Below are 18,015 nucleotides of genomic sequence, written 5' to 3' on the forward strand. Positions count from 1 at the left end.
ACTTTAGTTAATAAGCTACCGAATGAAGTCAATGAGAACGCGTGATATGAAGGTTTGCACGCATTATTTCCAAAAACAAAAGAAGCGCTCCGACCGAATCAATTTTTATCTTCATCCGATACGCCGAAGTGAATTCATTTGAGTTTCAATGGCGTTTCAATGCGCTAGGCCGAGTTTAGAATCCGTAGGCCGACTTTGGTGTCAAGAAGCAGTGTTAGACTTTTGACAATATCTCAACGATTGGTTTCTCTTTATCAAATCTTACGGTACATACGGAAAGGTAAATAAATTTGGAAGCCATCAGTAATAATAACATTCCGTTTTGTGCTGAACTACGCTAGATAAAGAAGGACTAAGTGCGGGTTGTGCTTAATAGGCTGAAAATGGGGTAGTTAACCCTATTGTTGCTTGAGAATTATTCCAGTGATATCCTTGAGCAACGTTTTGGATAATGAATGAATAATTTTCAGAAAAATCACAAATTGCTAGAATTTCCCCTTCCTTTAATGATTTTTTTTTTATTTCTAAGAAAAGATGACTGTTGCTTGTAAATAAATTCATGAGTTATAAGTTTGTTAAGCCACTGTTGAAACACAACATCTTGTTTGTCATTTGATTCTAATACATCTCTAACCTCGAGTAAGCCGCGAGTATTCGGCCCACTAGACATAGAATTAAGTGAATATTGTTACAAACAAAGAACAATGAATTATCAGCTCCGTAAAGCTAACGCGATTGAGCCTTAAAAACAAACGAACTAGATAAAAAAATACATGTATTTACATGTTTAAGCTATATTTTTTACAAAAAAAAACTTATTGTCAATCCAATGCAATGCAAATACCAGCCGCCCCCGGCCAGCTGCACTTCCTCTGCCAATCTTTCGGGTGAGATGGTAAGGAAATCAAACTCGTCGATTCCTCGTTCTACAAAAATATATGATTAGTAAATTTTTTTTTATAGTCACTTTAACGCTCTTGGGTCATTCGTGACTTGTCCGGGGGTGAGATTTGAACTCGTGACTTTGGCGTGAGAAGTATGGATGCTAACCACTACACCGGGGTCGCCCCCTTGATTAGTAAATTGTGTATGATGATGAAAATAAAACAACTTACTTTTCAGAAAATTCAACAAACCAAAGGAATTTGCAAATCTAGCAACAGGTCGTCAGCAATGCACCGTTTGGACGCCATATTAGGTTTTGGCATAAATGGCATAAATCATAACTCAGAAATTTTCACACTATAAGTTCATGTAGAATCTAAGTGAAATGTGGTGAAATTATCTTACATGAAATTCACTTGAAATCTATTTATATTTCATCTAAGTTTCAAAGCTCATCACATTGCTTTTAAAATGATTTGCAATGAATTTTATACACGTCATGTACATTTCAGGTAATTTATAATATCTGAAAACTACGTGTTTTTTTTTCCAGTGAACTTTTATGTGACAAATTTTTTGAGTGTAGGCACACCACTATTACAGCACGGTGTGTTTTAAAGAGAACTTTATTTTAAAAAAAATCTTCAAGTGTGATATTTTGGCGCATGCAAGTAGAGGCCTTACCCTATCATTTGCGACCTCATTGAAAATAATCGGTCGGGCAACTTTTTTTTTTAATTTTATTTTCCTTAAGATCGTTGGCTTTAGAATGCAGTTTGCAGTATCTACACATCTATCGACTCAAATTAGACAGGTATGGGATTGAAAAAAAGGGTTAGTCATTGGAAATAGGGACTTTTTCTAATAGCGAGAGGAGATTAGGGGGTGGTGTCGATAGGTTGACTATTCCTCCTGAAATATTACAATAAGGCTGTCCACGAGACAGTTGCGATCAGCTGTCTTTTTTGTTTACCAAGAACTTTTGACCGATCACAGTAGATCTGGCAGTTTATTCTCATATGAATTTCTGCTTTGTTTATGTTTAAATTCAGCACCATTAACACCAGATCACCCACACACTCTACATTTCTAGCTGTCAGTTCCACTGAGAAACGTCTCTTGGATCACCTTATTATTATTATCTGTTATATTCAATGAATAACTTTAATGTGCAAGTTGGCAACAGGTTTGCTTTGTTTCAATTCAACGTGCTTGTCAGTGCTACCAGATATACCGATTTTTCGGCATTTATACCGATTTCCAACCTTGATACCGATATAGATATTTCTCAGAATACCGATTTTTGAGATTTTATACCGATTTATACCGATTTTTATAAATAATCAAAAAGATTATTGTCTGCCCGCTGAACTGTCAGATGAAACTATTGTGGAAGACTTTTATCTTTTTGAATATCTAAAAAATTATTCATCTATAAAAATGTGTTTTGCTTGATACTCTTTCGACTAATATTTCCATTTCTTTGCCATTTTTGGCTAACCATCAGTCGAGAAACAGCTGATGGCCCACCCCGTTAGTTCCTGGGAATCAGGAAATACTTTTATTCAGTAAACTCCGTGTTAATTTTATAACTTCCTGATGTTAATTTATTTTTCCCTTGGAAGTTTGTTCCATCTTTCCCCTGGAATTTTCATCCACCTTACCTCGAAGGTTATTTCTCGATTCCTACCGGGAAGTTATTTTGACTTCCCTTGGAAGCTTCTTCTTTTCTACTGCCAGTTTTGTTTACAGCTTTCCCGAAACTTCAGGGATGCTTACAGAGTTTTACTGCTTATATTAACTTCAAGAAACTGCAGAAACTTTTGTTAAAATTCGAGAACCTGCAAAGTTCAAAAAAGTCCAAAGAACTCCCATGAACTTAAGAAAACATCAGACATATTTTGGATTTTTTTTAAGTCCAAAGAACTTCAGGGAAATTTAATGGTATTCAGGACAGTTTAATTTGTTTCATGTTTATTGAACAGATCAATTAATTTATATTAAATTACTGAACCCTGAATAAAGCTCCGAGAAACTTAGGGGAAGTCCAAAAACTTTAGCTAAGTTCCAAGAGGTTCATGAACATTTTGGAAATGTAAATAAAGTAACATGAACATTAGAAAAATGTGAGAATATTTTAAGGGACGTCCGTGCATTTTAAGGGCAGTTTCGAAAACTTTTGAAAATGGAAATTAAATCGGGTAGATCAGAGAACTTAAATGCTGATGTTAAATTAATATCAATTAAATTGTGAGAGTACTTAAGAAGTTTCTAGATGTTCCAGAAAGTCCAGAGGCCTTCAAAGGAGATTATATATTTGCCGGTAGTTTCATTATAATTCATTATAAATAGTTCCAAATACTTCTAGGATGATCAGAAGAGAACTACAAAACAGCACAAATAACTTCAGGAAAATTGTAAGAACTTTCAAGGAGGATGATGGAATATTCCGAAGTGTATTTCAGGAATATTCCGAAAACTTGAGGTACATTTTGGGGTCGTCAGGTATGTTTTATAAGTATCAAGAAAATTTCGGAATCATTAGAACATGTAAGGAGCTTCAGGGAATGTTGTTCGAACACCTCAAGAAATCTCTTTTTTCCGGCATTTTTCCCGGACTTGACTTCTCCTTTAAATTTCTTTCGACTGTTCCTCTGGCTTCCGAATTTCTCTAAAAGTTTATTCCAATCTACCATACGACGTTTCTTCCAGCGTTTCTAGGAAGCTTCATCCGTCTACGCAAGAAGGTTCAATTAAACATCTACCGAATGTATCTGTAGACATTTCTTTCGCCTTCTTCTGGGAGTTTCTCCATAAGCGATTGGCAAATCAAAGTTGACACTCGTGGAGAATAGACGAACTATGAAAGTGATGATGGTTTTAAAAAATTTCCACGGAGAGGTAGGGTAGAGAACTACTTCGGCCTAATCGCCCATTTTGGGTCTATCGAGCAGAAAACTTCAAATAAATCCATGATTTCAGAGTTAACAATTCAATTATGCGTTTGGTACGATACTTTAGTTAATAAGCTACCGAACGAAGTCAATGAGAACGCGTGGTATGAAAGTTTGCACCCATTATTCCCAAAAACAAAAGAAGCGCTCCGACCGAATCAATTTTTATCTTCATCCGATAGGCCGAAGTGAATTCATGGGCTTTTCAATTGCGTTTCAATGCGTTAGGCCGAGTTTAAAATCCGTAGGCCGAGTTTGGCGTCAAGAAGCAGTGTTGGACTTTGGATAATATCTCAACGATTGGTTTCTCGTTTTCAAATCTTATGGTACGTACGGAAAGGTAAATAAATTTGGAAGCCATCAGTAATAATAACATTCCGTTTGGTGCTAAACTGATCTAGATTAAGAAAGACTAAGTGCAGGCTATGCTTAATAGGCCGGAAATGGGGTATTTAACCCTATACGAGTTCAATCTTAAAATGCCTTTATTTTGCAAATGGAGCATTTTATTTAAATCTGGTTGATGCTACGTTAGTAGAAAACTTAAGGACTACTGTTCCGATTCAAATTTCGGACGATTCAAATTTCGGACACTTTCATTTTTAATTAAATATTACATCCAGTTAGAAACAAAGTAATAATGTTAGATAATCGTGGAGGGCACTAGTCAAAAAAAATTAAAATTTACAAGACATGTGGATCATATTCGACCGAGATAATCAACTTTTAAAAGTGTCCGAAATTCGAATTTAAGTGTCCGAAATTTGAATCGGCACGGTACTCAATAGATATATGATATAGAAAAAATAATTTCTTTTCAGATTTTAAGGTGTAGACTGATTTACGATAAACTAACCGGAAAATCGATTTCCTTAATTAAACGACGTTATCTATCGGCCATCAACGCAAAAAGTTGGTACTATCCAAAAAAATGTAGTCGTTGTTCCTTCTCTCCAAGTGATCAAAATCAGCTCATAGAAGTGCTTCAGTATAATTATGGTCAACGTGTTTCAACGAGGAGTGGGATGAATTGCCAATGTGACGTATGTATAGCTGCTCGTGTAACATTGCCAAATCTATGTGGCTTACAGAATAAGGCGAGAAGCGTGGGAGGCCTTCAGCAAAGGAGGTCTCCAAAAAGATGCTCAATTCAACATTCTGTACGGCAAGTTTTTCGGAAATTTCCAAAGGCAAACGGCATTCATGTACCCTCCTTGAACGACACAATAATCTTCTGCAGCTTGTGCAAGATGAACAACCACGAACCGGGGATTTAGTTGTTGCATCCTATCTGAGGGAAAACTATTCTGATGAAGATGGTTCCGTAACTCTTGCTAACCTAAGAGGACGTCCTTCCCGTTGGGCCACAGGTTCATCGACTTTGCACAGTAATAAAATTCTATCTGTTGATGACTTGTTCCTAATAAAAACCAAATGCAATTTGAGCACAAGGAAAACATTGCAATTAAGCAGTGCCCTCCGAGGAATGGACATCGAGGTCCCCTCTTATCTTCCCCAAAAGATAAAAGATATGAATCAGAAGAAATTCTAGTACAACACTATGTTTGTTTTGATTTGCTATGAAAGTTTGACAGCTAAAATGAGGCGTCCGTGGATTTTCCTATGTTTCGAGGGATGCATCGATTAGCTTGGGACCGAAGATAGTACCAGAGCTGAGCCAAAAAGTTGAGCACGTTTCTTCGGGACCTTCTAGTTTTAGAGTTACCTCTATGGTATTACCATAAAGGTAACTCTAAGACTAGAAGGTCCCGAAGAAACGTGCTCAACTTTTTGGCTCAGCGCTGGTACTATCTTCGGTCCCAAGCTAATCGATGCACCCCATGAAACATAGGAGAATCCACGAACCCCTCATTCTATCTGTCAAACTTACATAGCAAATCAAAACAAACATAGTGCAGTACTAGAATTTCGAGTAGAATGGGATACGTAAATCGATTTTCTAGGGACCAATAGGCTAGTCAAGTAGCGAGCCAATTTAAAATCGTTAGTTGTCACCGGTTGGTAATACCCAGCATTCCGGAAAAGTACTCCAATATTGTATAAGTTTGGTCGACACTTCTCGCGTTGGACAAATTGGAAGCGTTTGTCGCAGGTGACCTAAAATCATCAATCTTTTGCTAGGTATCATGGGTCACAGTTCAATTTATCGTTGTCCATATTCCTGCACAAGTAAGTCCATGATTTCTCTAGAGAGCAAGGTTCCAAAAACGTTGGATTTAATAAACACAAGTCACGTAAAATGGAAGACTGATGGTGCTGATGATAAACGAGCAAAGTATTTTTATAATTGCGTTCAAAAACCAATATTGTATGGAGCTCCTAATCAAAGAACTGTTCTGCTTTGTCCACCACCCGTGCTCCATATCGTACTTGGGATCATAAACGCCATTTATAACGTTGTTGAAGCTGTTGATCCAACAACTGCTGAACAGTGGGTGAAGCTTAGTTCATGTCAACGTCATAGCAAGTATGGCTTTACAGGTAGAAACTGCCACAAATTACTGGAGAAGAGAACTTTGTTGAAATCTGGTGAACCGCTCAGTATTTTCAAAAATGTAAGAATTCAATTTAACTTTTCTCTTATTATCATTAACTTAATTGTAGGTACTTGACCGTTTTGCTAAGGTCTTCAAAGCTTGCCTTCAAGAAAACCAAATTTCTGGATATCTGCAGAGAATTGAAGAATTTGCAGTTAGCTGGATTCAGGCAGGACTACCAAGTAGCTCCAAGTTCCATATCTTACGCTTCCATGTTCCAGAGTTCTGCAACTTCGTAGGATAGTGGTAAGCGTGATTACCTCTCACCCCAGCAGGACTGGGTTCAATCCCAGTCGGCCTCACCGGGGTGTTCTGATGCACAACATCTCTGATCACGCCTTCCATCGGAAGGGAAGTAAAGCCGTTGGTCCCCGGTTCATGAGTTGATGGGTCGATATGTAGGGTCTAGGTGTGGGAGCTGTCTACATGGCGTCGGTAGCATTGGTGCACAGTACGGAAAACAAGATCGACGGAAAACAAATTAATGAAAAAAAAAACTATAAGGGACAGCCTTATGGGATTGTACGCAATGGTGACGTAGGACTACGTGGTCTTATATAATAAATCTTATTTGTTAACTGCAGCAGGAGCTTGTGTTTTGTGTAGGAATAGGAATTTGAGCGGAGTTCTCTCTATTTATACTCTTTAGTATGACGCACTTGACATAGATGGCCCACAGCGACTCACGAAGAGCTACTGATTCCGATCAATAGCTGTGCGGATTCTTCCTCCTTCTATGGATGCTCGCTGCATGCAGGCAGTCTTTCGTTGTGTATTGGAGAAAACCACCACTCACTACGCGGTGATTTAATAAACACCGTTTGGTGAGACCGGATGGAATTCCACTTTGAAATCTGTGTTAGGGAAATCGCTTTTCGCAGGCCATCGGAGATACTTTAAATTATCATAGTAACAATTCGTGCAATTTTCAGTAGTGACATTTTGAAAAATTAAAAAGTCTTGCAAAGTCAAAGATGCGTAGAAATATTTCTGATCCATTGGTGACAAAATTATTGAAATTGGTTCAGGGGCATCTGTGTTATTAACGTTCAAAATCTTTCATACTTTTGTTACATGTTCCATTTTCGGTTTTCACAAAATGTACCCCCATTTATAAATCACAGACGTAGTCCTACGTCAAAAAACTTTGTAGGATCAGGGTTGGGGCTATATGGCGAACTGGCGTGCGATACTGTCCATTTTGATTTTGGACTAACATAGCAGAAGATGAAAGTTCCAGAGACGGCAGAACATTAACTGCATTTCTTCAATCGTAAGGGGAGCATATTATACCAAGGGAATAAAACGTGTGTTTCTTATGTAAAACGGAGGGGCATTGGATGAACTTCTGCCCCAAGCGGAAGGAACGTAAACAGCCAGTAGTCCAGTGCACCAACAACAGGAAGAGGAAAACAAACAACGGAACGTAGAAGAAACCAGTACGTACACTGGTGTATAGTGAATGGAGGTGCGTAGTCAATGAACAACGATAAAGATATAGATCAAGCAGTTGAAGTGCTGGAAGAAGAGATAGTGAACATGGATGTGACGTCCCCGGATGTCGAGGGCACGGAAGAAAGCGGGAGCTAAGCTCAAGTCATTAAGAAGAGAAATAAGAACTCATAAACATTGTCCCTCATTAATATAGTATTGAAATTAAATTTAAAAAATTCTGGTTTTCAGCTCCTTGGAATCCATGGACATTTGAGCCAAACAAATAAACAAATTGAAACAAGATTTTTATTCCTTCATCAGCAAAATTTTGCTGGATTTAGCAGAGCTGGAAATCCAGCAAAAAAAATCTGAATAATCAGCAAAACAATCCAACATAAAAATGACAACCGTAGAAACTATAGAACCAGCTAAACTTGCTGGTTGTTCAGTGATACGGAAGAGGAAATAATGTCATATGTTGTTGCACGTTTATTGTATCTAGGCTATCCAAAAATAACTTCGAAATTTTGCACTTGGTCACGATTTAAAATCAATAAGTTGTTATCATTGAACACCTTCGGTTTTTGCTGGATATTAAAACCGCGAAATTTTCGAGTTAAAATATAAGGAAAATCAACCATCCCCCCCCCCTCCCCTCTCACATTTCGTCTCGCTTTTCGTATACCTAATGCATTACTTGTCACACATTTGTAAACTCCACCTTCCTTTTTAGAGCATAACGTACTTAATGGATGCTCCCTAAAAGGATTCTACCACTTCAAACCGAACAATGGATGTCTTAAGTAACATTGATCGATTTTCTCTTTCGTTAATAACTTGACTACAGAACCATTTCGTGTCATGTTTGCTGTATTAATTGCTAGATAATAGCTTCTTTCATCGAACTGTGTGTAGAAAATAGTTGGACTTTTTATACATAGCCGTGAGGATGCTGAGAGAAACTCAACGGAGAGAATCTGTCAATGTTATACTTGGGACCAGGCTTATTTTTTTTATTAATTATCTTTATTAAGGAGACTTTCAGTCCTGGGCTGGTTCGTCTCCAGGACACCAGGCTTATTAATCGTAAACGTCTTCAATGGGAATTTGTGTTAAAGACGTTAACGTCATTAACAACCCTGCTTAGGATCTAATCCATTGTTCAGCTTGATTTGTTTGTAGACGCCGATTGAGGTGCTAGAGTGATTTGAAGCTGCTCGACTACAACAGAATAGCTAGCAGTCTCTTCGTCGCATTGGATTTGTCTATTGAAACTGATATTTTGAAGCCCTCATACTCTAATTCGTTCAAAATGTACAATGGGTACACAATTCAAGCCGAACAATGAATTAGGTTCTAACTATCCTTGACCGATTCTCTTCATCGACTTTCTATTTCCGTAATAACTTGGCTACGAAACCGTTTCTAGCCGTGTTTGCCATATTAGAGGCTAGATAGTAGCTTCTTTTATCGAACTATGTGTTGAAAATAGCTGCAAATGTCTATACATGGTCGTGGGGCCAAATGTATAAAGCATTTTTACTGTAAATGCATTGGGAAGCTATTTGAGAGTTTGATCAATTTCACCCCAAATCGACATTGTCAAATTTTAAATTTCAAAGATGACCAAAAATAAACTAAACATCCATTATGATAACCCAAGTAGCACACTTCTATGGAAATAAGATGCTGCAACTTGATTATTACTGGAATAAGTTGCAAACAAGTAACCACAATTAACTACTTCATTCGAGCAGATAAAATGACGTTCGAACTTTGAAATGAAACATTATTTTGAGATTTTTTCTTCTAGAACCTCGAGAAAAGTAGCCAACATTTGTGCGTTTCATAAAAAAAATAGAAATTAGTTGGTCCAGTTTTGTGAAATCGCTGGTAGAAAGTCACGCCAAAACTGCTTGACAAAGCGGTCAATTGTTCAGTAACAAGGGTTCTGCTAGGGAAGTAGTCATGTAGAAAGCTAGGCTCCTCCCCTGATTGTAATGCCAATAGTTTAACAATGTCCTGTTTCCTAGAAATTTGACCAAATGGAACCCGGTGTACAGTACTTCGAGCTAATAGTGAATCCTAATAAATTATCTTAGTTTATCTATCAAAAATTAACGTGGACTTAATACACTGCAATACATATCGAAACGTGGCAAAACTTATGATTATCGTATTAATTTTAGACCATTCAAATGATTGATTATCGACCTAAAAAGAAAAGCAAGTGCACCAATCTTCCTTTCCCACGGATTATAGAGTAATCGATAAAAGCGCCGTTGTCTCAAGAATGGATTATCATTGCTTTAGACCGTTTTTAATATCATTCGCAGACTCCGACTAACGAACAACAAAAACGACGACGACGACGACAACAAGATGCTTTCATCTCAAGGACATTTAAGGCCGAGGCAGTCCCCAACATTGCTGTAGCGCACAACACAGCTGAGGGAAATGCGTCGCATACGTGCGTAGGAATGGGAAGAAGACACCCCAACACCATTACAGACCATGGCTCTCAGTCAGCGAGCCGAGCCAGCCAGTGAAAATATCGATTTTTCCAGCAGCAAATCTTTCAGCGCTGCGGCCATCATGGAAGCTTTTTCCTCAACTTTTCTGAGTTTAGAATAGCCACTATCATCACACCCACGCAGTTGGGAAACCAGTTCAACTAGCACGTGCCAGCCGTAGTAAATCGACTACTTGATAAGGGTCGCAAAGTTTGCATAATAATGAGTTGAAACCTAAACAGAAGCTTACCAATTTCAAATGTACTGTAATGATTCATCTTTCTTTTCGGTTGATTTCAACAAAGTGAACGCTATTTCTGATTGAAATCCATCTTATCACTAAAGCTTAACTAATCGATCACTTTCAAATCACAATTCAAACAATTCACCATGAAATTATAGAAAAATTCACTCCACTCAGAACACTCCTTTTTTCAGAATTCTGAAAGTTCTCCATCCATTATGTAAGGCTGTTGCTGTAAATTATTGCACTTAGAGGAGCTTTTCCGATTTTGCAACTTGTCTGGTCGAGGTCCTGCAGTCGACTAAATTTTCCGACCAGCTACAGCTCGGTTTTTTGAACCGAGCGAGTTTTCTTCTGGTCTACCACCCATCACCCACCGGCACCCCATTACCGCCCATCATGTATCGCCTTGCTCTATATTACAAAACAATGCCACCCATTCCAGCAAGTGGGTCCATTTCGCGCGAACTGATAAGAACGGCCACAGTCACGTGCTGGTATACGCCTGCGCATATGCTTTGTTTTGATGTAACCGGTCGTTTGGGCTAGTGTCCGCGTGATGCGCTGCAGAAGCTCAAGTACATGTCACTGAAAACGAAACTAGCTCAAGGAGTGAGTCACTTTTACTCATTCGTTTGGAGAAATTTCTAAACGCGTATTGGCAAATCAAAATTGACACTCGTGGAGAATAGAAGAACTACTATGCTACTAGTTGTGTGATGATGGTTTTAAAATTATGCATGGTGAGGTGTACAAGTGCGATCTTTGCCAATAGATTACTCATACGCTGAGTGACATACACTGAGAATAATTGTGTAGTAATTTGTACAAGATAAGCGTTTTTAGATTTACCATGTCATAAGATGATTGAAATTACGACAATTCATTTTGAATTTATCACATTTTAGTAAAAATTACCATGCACTAGTTGGAAATCAAATAGTATTTTTGACCATTAACTGTAGTTGAGCTTTTCGGCTGATAGTTTAGGCTTGAGACAAGCATAATGACAGCGGAAACGGAAAACCCGATCTGAGTAAGCCTTCTTGTTGGATTGAAAACTAATAAGAACCAAATCGACTTCGATTAGGAATGTTGATGTCATTTGGGACAACTTTCAAAATTTCCATTTCCGTTCCGCTTGCACCCACATTGCGTTTGGGCCTTTAACGTTATCATGTTTGAATCTACCATACGCCATACCATTGTATACAAACCATTTTCTTCATTCGGTTTCAACCACACTTGTAAATGGCCACCCACATTAGATCCGTTTGCGTTGCGTTGACGTAAATTAAGTATTTCATGTAATTAAATTTAATTTCGCGTAATCAGAGCAGTGCCAGTGTAATTACTGTAATTAAAACACGTACTTCAATTTGATTACGTAATTAATGTTATTAACAATTAATTTTCTGTAATTAATGTAATTAACGTACCAAAATCCTTATTCTTGAACTATTTAAAAAAAAATATGAAGAAAACCCTTAACACTCGAATGAATTAATTTATTTAAAAACTCTTCTTACACCCTGAAATACGCATATTAATGTTTTACTAGACTACAAACATGACCAATTCTGCGAATACTTATACTAAATTTCTTGGAACACCATGCTAGAGTTGGAAACTGAAATAATCCACTCGCGACAATCGATTTCACTTTCGTTTTGTACGTTCAACATAATGTCGTATCTAGTGCACTGTTTTCGTTGAATAATGCGCTTTAATGCAGAACTAGAATAAAATCGATTGTCACGAGTGGGTTATATCGGTTTACAACTCTAGCGACAATATACAGTGAAAAGGAAGTGATACTCATAATGAGGGCCGTGATTGCCATACAAATTAAATGGGAATCACTTAGACGACAAGTCTTCAAATTTTACATTTCCTTAAATTCAAGCAATTCCTCGAGCAAATTTCCTCCCGATCAAAAAAAGTTCGAATTTTAAGCCATGCTCGCAGCACAGTTCGACAGAGATGATGATATTAGCTTGTGCCTGAATTAACAGATTCAATGGAAGATGTATTTGCATTTGCATTAATTTTCTGATGTTACGCGTGAATTCTTCGATTATTTCAATATTTCTTTCAAACTTAATATTATTATACTAATAATAATTAACAGATATAAGGCAGAGTTCATTAACAAAAAAAAATATAATCAGGTTTTGGTTGCAGACACTAAGATGATTCAAACCAATTGTGTGCTTTTATTTGTATTATCGCCATCATATGATCACATCTGTATTCAGAATTGACGCGATAGCACTCCCCATTGTTCGTCTTTCCATGGGTCAACTAAACAATACTATGGGCAGAACTCCAAAACGATAGGAAACGATGAGTCCCATGTGCACAGGACACGAAATGATCGTTACCGATCAACTTGACACACTCAAGTTATCCGTGCTGGGAAGACAATTGCATACTAGCAGCGATTTTTTCCCGGAAGTAGCGCAGCGTGTGAATGTCCAAAGTATTCACCAGCTCCAGTGTCCGTTCAGCTCTTTCTCTTGGGAGGGTTTGACAATTGTGCACGGACCATACAAATTAAAAAAAAAATTGTATGGACAATTGTCTACGCAGGAGGAGGCGGGACAATAATCCAAAAAAATGTCTACGTAGTTTATGAACATCCCCTTATCGGCCTAAAAAAAAACTTCTGATCCTGCGAAATGGTCAGCGAAAGAACTACCGCCTTCTGCGCCTTTGTTACCGTTCCCGCTTGATCTTGGGCAGCATTGGTGCTCAGCACGGAAAACAAGACCGACGGAAAACAAATCCAAGGAAAAAAAATATCAATACAAACAAACTAAATATCTACATTGTGATTTTACTGTATTTTTTTTTTTAAATTTAGGACCAATTGAAAAAAAAATTAATCAAGCCGAAAATAGTACAGTTGTACAACAGATTGAAAGGAGGTGATAATTAACACTAGATAAAGCGACCACGGACACTTGCAAATGTCAAACGTGGTCGTTTGCTGTTTTCATGAACCTTACGGATATGTGCTCCAATAATGCGTATTTCCTATTTAAAATTGCATATCCACATTACCTACCGAATGACAAGATCCGAAAGCGGACATTTTTAGACTGGCTGGCAAAGGAGTTGGCACTTGAACACGTCAAAGAACGAATAGAAAGAAAAGGATTGACACATAATAGGGGAAATGCAGGTAATGTCGGCCCTAATGTCCCTAATTTGGGCCCATACATAAATTCAGCAATCGACTAAATTTTCAATAGCAACCAAAACATGTCTAGTACAACTTCTTAATTCTATTGAATCAGCATAGGGATGAAATGAAATACTGTCTTAATTCGATAATTTACTTTAGGTGTAACAGCATTCCTGGGAATATCGGATCGTGTCTGGGATAGCAAATTTGAACTCTTAATATGATCATTACGGACGGAGTTTCGTAAAATAATGAAGTTTGATATGTCACACGAGGGGTTCTGGTTGTTATTGGGAGTTGGATATTTACCCGGGGGGGAGGGACAATTAAATGGGACTGTGGACTGTCTAAGACCATTATTAGCCGTGCAAAATCATGAAGTTTGATATGTCGCACGAAGGATTTTGGTTCTTGTCGATAGTTGAAAATATACCCGGGAACACCGGAACATGCCAGGGAGGGCCAATGGGATCGTGGGCTCTCAAAAAGACCATTACTGGCCAAGTTCAGCAGAATCATAAAGTTTGATATGTCGCATGACGTGTTTTGGTTCTTGTGGAGAATCGGTCACTTGCCCGGGGACACAGGAACATGCCCGAGAGGGCTAGCGTGACCGTCGAGTCTCATTAAGGCCATTACCAGCCAAAATTTGGAAAATCATGAATTTTGATATGTCGCACGATGGGTTTTGGTTCTTGTTGAGAATTGGTCACTTCTCCGGGGGCACCGGAACATGTCTGGGAGGGCTAATGTGACCATGGACTCTCAATAAGACCATTACTGGCCAAGATTTGTAAAATCATGTTGTTTGATATGTCGCATGATGGGTTTTGGTTCTTGTTGAGAATTGGCCACTTCCCCGGGGGCACCGGAACATGTCTGGGAGGGCTAGTGTGACCATGAACTCTCAATAAGGCCATTACTGGCCTAGATTTGTAAAATCATGAAGTTTGATATGTCGCATGATGGGTTTTTCTTCTTGTTGAGAATTGGCCACTTCCCCGGGGCACCGGGACATTTCCGAGATGCCCAATGTGATTGTGAACCATCGAAATAGCTGCCACTGGTCCAATTACATCGTTTGAGAGAAAAAACATGATGTTCATCGTGTGTATACTTATTACAGAACAAAAAAACCGAATGCCGACCAAAAGTGACCCCAACGGGAACCGAAATAACTCCGGAACCATGAATTGATCAAAATATTTTCAGATGTATTCAGAAACTTCAATAGATTCAAGACAAAATGCAATTTGTTGTAAAGAAAAATATTGAGAAATTATGTTTTTAACACATGTTGATTTTTGAAATCTATGCAAATTTAGACGTTAGGCACGCAAAGGTTAACATAATTTTCTATTGTAGGGTTACGGTATGTAATGTGGGTCTAGTCCTTTCCTTCATTGGCCTATCACGCAAATAAATAATTAATTAAGGAATATTACACAAAAAATAAGGAAAATATTGATCACTGATGATTGATAAATGTGTACCACACACAAATCAATTTATATCACAACATTTCAATACATTTTCAGCTCTCGTAAGTAATAAAACTGGTTGAGAATATCACTCTGTTCGGAGTTTTTAGCCGCCATGACTTCTAAGGTTAAGATGGGAAGGTTGCACTGACGATCATCAAATGGCCTGATTATGGCATTTATTGAATGGAATTACCTGATATTACACACTAGACGTAAAACTCACAGTTACTGTTTGAATATTTTATGTTTATTTTAATTGTTTAACAACGTTTTCACAAGTAAATCATGGACCCAACTTTAGGGACACATTTCTTTTCTATGTTCCTAACTTTGGCCCATGAAATTCATTTGACAGCATATAGCAATAAGAGTAACGTCAACAATGTGGTTTGCATTTGGATGATAAGGAACGAACAGGAAGGGAGATTTTTTCTGCCAAATCTGTATAATGAACATCACAATGTTTTGATTTAGATATTCTGCGGTCGAAAGACGATAAGCGAAATTTTTAATTTTTAATTTTTAACTTGAGTGATTTAATGTAGTTTTCGTAAAATTTTCTCTAAGAAATGTTTTGAGGAATGAAGAGTATTAAGTTAACAGTGATAGTGATAAAAAAAAATACATAAGAAAACGTTACCAAGAGCGTTTTTTTTGAGAATCAAACAGGATAGGACGAAGTTGCATCCATAAATAGACCCAATTTGGGGACAATAGACCGATATTACATACATTTCCCTGGTGAGTTTTTGTCTTAAAAAAAGTAAGTTTTTCAACTTTTTGCGGTTCCTGATAGCAAACGACATGATAAGCATATCTAAGCATACCATTTAGCAGTAGAATATCGTTTGCAGGTAAATTAATTGATGAGTTATGATTAAAAACGTAATCTATGGCTGCATATTAGACCGAGGTTAGGGACGTATACCCTAATTCTGTTTTCGTTCGCATCCACCAAATTAAATTCGTTATTTCTTAGGTTGAACCAGGTAGCACAAACAAACATTCCTTTCATTGTCGCATTCTCCGGTGCTTTGACAGGAGCGTGATCCAGGATATAGTTCATTGCCCTGCCAACACCTCGGCAGTATTGAAATCCGACTACATTTCCAATCACGAACCGATCGTTGCATGTGAATTGACACCAATCACCAACGTAGATTTCCTCGTAGGTCCCGGGAGATGTATGTTTATAGGGTCTATTCTGAAGTCATAACAGCGGTAGCGATACAATTCATCAGAGCTGACATTATCCCAGAGCTGCCAGGTGGTTTTATAAAAAATCTGTATCCACTCTATTAAAAAATCTGTATTTTCTGTATTGACGATTTTTTTCTTAATTAATCATGTTTTGTTGTTTTACAAATACAGTGCATACAAAATAACCATAAAAAGTGCTTAACCACCTATTTGGGCTATCGTACTAACCATACGGGATATAATTGCGCCATTTGTGATATCGTCCGTACTTATTTATAAGAGTGATATGAAGCCGTTTGAAAATGTATGGAGATTTTAGTTTCTATTCATTATCTTCCTGATAAGCAGTTTTAAATGCAAAAAAGTGCACGAGTTCATTACTATTTGATATTTTTAATATAGATGAATACAATTAATTACATCATTTGTGTGGTAGTTACACCGAAAAGTCGAGAGATGTCGCCCCGCCAGTGCTGGTAAAATCATTTTTGCAGTATGGAGAATATCAGAAAATCCGCAATTTCTTACGAAATACATTTTCAATGCGAAACTACCGTGAAGGGCGTGACTGCGTTTTCCGTTGGAGGGAGTGAGGGAAGCATAAAAGAAACAGCAACGCCTCGAGCAGATCCCACTGCAAAAAATATGGTTTTTGGCACTACAATTAATTTTGGAGAGAAGGGGGTACGCTGATAAAATCGAGCAAATTATTTTGTTTTTATAAATTTTGAATTTTTTTTTCTCAAGCATTTTATAAAAATCTGTATAAATCTGTATTGTAATTTAAAAATCTGTGATAAATCTGTATTCTGTATCGGGTCTGTATTAAGATTAAAAAATCTGTATAATACAGATAAATCTGTACTGAACTAAAACATCCGCAATACTTCGAATGATTATTGCATTGCCCGAGCCCTTTAACAATATGCATTCGAATTTCGGATGATTTTTTTATGGTTGAATTCGTCGTCAGATGATGAACATCCATATGACTGTCATCCAAATACAGGATGATTTTCGTTTGAAAATTAGCTTTAAAACATACGGTACTCAGAGGACAAACATTAAAGAATAGTGTGACATGCAAGTGTTTTTAATTAGATTTATAATTTGATTATCTACATTTCCATACTGAATAGCCATAATAAGCCATTCCATTATGGATTCAAAATTATTCGTGGTGGAGAAAACCTCATCCACCACAAATTAGCCAAACATTGGTTTTCATCCTTTACCTTTGTTCGTAACAGCTCTGATAGTGATGCATATGCTTCCACCTCGTTTGTCAGCTCAGATCAGCAAATGACGTTCGATAGAATTATTTACATAATCGTTTTGAATGATTTGCGTTCTGGGGCTGAACCAATACCATATGCATTTCCATTTAGTATGACAGTCATTCTGCAGAGAGCATTACGCATTTCAACTGAAGGCCCTATCCCTTCTCATAACAAGTTTCATCCAGTATTCGAGAGGAAAATCATCTGATTTCAAAACAACTGTCATCCGCTTGCAGCTATCATTCGAAAAAGCAATTTCAGTCTTTTGTTTTT

General features: G+C 37.6%; 1 protein-coding gene across 6 annotated transcripts in view; it reads right to left on the minus strand.

Annotated features, from left to right (window-relative positions):
- Nucleotides 1-10,873, minus strand: part of Rab3-GEF (Rab3 GDP-GTP exchange factor) — a 97,360-nt gene extending 86,487 nt beyond the window's left edge. For all 6 annotated transcript variants that reach the window (XM_065228679.1, XM_065228680.1, XM_065228681.1 and 3 more), the window contains exon 1: nucleotides 10,595-10,873. The gene's annotated coding sequence lies outside the window, so the exon portion shown is untranslated. The remainder of the gene's footprint in view (nucleotides 1-10,594) is intronic.
- Nucleotides 10,874-18,015: the final 7,142 nt, after the last annotated feature.

The sequence above is a fragment of the Ochlerotatus camptorhynchus genome, unplaced genomic scaffold (assembly GCF_037179485.1).
Source record: "Ochlerotatus camptorhynchus isolate MF236.1 unplaced genomic scaffold, CSIRO-AGI_Acam_v1.1 ptg000300l, whole genome shotgun sequence".
Taxonomy (NCBI): domain Eukaryota; kingdom Metazoa; phylum Arthropoda; class Insecta; order Diptera; family Culicidae; genus Ochlerotatus; species Ochlerotatus camptorhynchus.